Source organism: Aegilops tauschii, chromosome 1 (genome assembly GCF_002575655.3).
Source record: "Aegilops tauschii subsp. strangulata cultivar AL8/78 chromosome 1, Aet v6.0, whole genome shotgun sequence".
Lineage (NCBI taxonomy): Eukaryota > Viridiplantae > Streptophyta > Magnoliopsida > Poales > Poaceae > Aegilops > Aegilops tauschii.
Genome location: NC_053035.3, coordinates 127,696,292 through 127,697,756, shown reverse-complemented (window position 1 = coordinate 127,697,756; position 1,465 = coordinate 127,696,292).

Below are 1,465 nucleotides of genomic sequence, written 5' to 3'. Positions count from 1 at the left end.
AGAGGGCGGTAGTACTGCTGGCGCGGTACTACCGCTCCCCCTTGCGGTACTACCGCCAGGCAGGGGCTGTCCAAAGATGGGAAGGCACGGATATAAAAATTACATCCGTGGCTACTTCCGCAGAGTTGGAGTCGATGCAAAAACCCGACGCAGTAGTACCGTAAGCCAGCAGCGGTACTACCGTGCGAGGCGCGGATGTAAAAAATTACATCCGCCCCTTACTGCCGCGTACTTGCGGAACTAAGTCAGATACCACGGTACTACGGCTTACTAGAAGCGGTAATACCGTGGGCCCTTGCGGTACTACCGCACCAGCGGGCGGTACTACCGCAAGGTCCTGCGGTACTACCGCTCTAAGGAGCAGTACTACCGCACGCCCTAGTTCAGCAAGCAAGAGCAATATTTGCATAGACAAGGAAAACATAGGATACTCCAAAGGCTAGAGGAAAGGAGGTGCAAAGGAAGATGTGTACGTGATGAATCCACCCAACCTTTCCAACGTGGACCCCCTCTTAATAGTATGGCTTCCCTATGACTCAATACCACCGAAAAGAAACGAAGAGAAACGCCGTCTTCCATAGCCTTCGAGGGGAACCAAATCATCTTGTGCCTAGTCAATATATCTGAAATATTCGATGCACATGATTAGTCCGCAAAAGCATTGTCATCAATCACCAAAACCAACTAAGGGATAAAAATGCCCTTACAATCTCCCCCTTTTTGGTGGATTGATGACAACACAAGATTTGCACGAGGGTATAACGCAAAGAGCAAGGGCAAACCCCAAGTCTCTAAAATATAGACGGGCTCCCCCTAGATGTGTGCTATCTCGATGAGTGCTTTGGACTGCACGACACACATACTAGGATCAACACTCCCCCTATATTTTATAGACATGGCAAATCTTGCAATAAGGCTAAAGCTAAGCAAGATAGACATGAGCATAATATAATAAGCTCACTACGGTACGATAGAGTGCATATGTCTTACACCATATTATAGAAGGTCTCACGAGCACAAACCAAAGCAAACGAAGTTCAATTGACCCAAACACGACACAACTCGCAAATCCTACACTCTCTCCCCCTTTGGCATCGAGACGCCAAAAAGACAGAGAGGACACCTACAACAATAGTGGTGGCTCAAGCGGAGTAGTCACTTGCACGCTCCCCGTCAGACTCTGCAGCTAGGACGGACTCCTCCTCAGACTCGGTCCACCGATAACCCTGCTTGTGCATCCATTCTGCCTCTGGGGTGATGTGCACCTCTGACCCGCTAGAAATGTTCTCGCCAAAGGTCCTGAAAATCCACTTGTCGCGGCGGCGAGTCTCCTTGGAAGCCACATGGGTCTGGTACTGCCCCTTTGCCTGCATATAGAACAAAACCTTCATCTTGTTCTTTAGTCGCTTAGCCCAAGAAGGCTCAGAGGTGGGAATGATGTAACCCTCAGAGCTGTCCTCGTCTG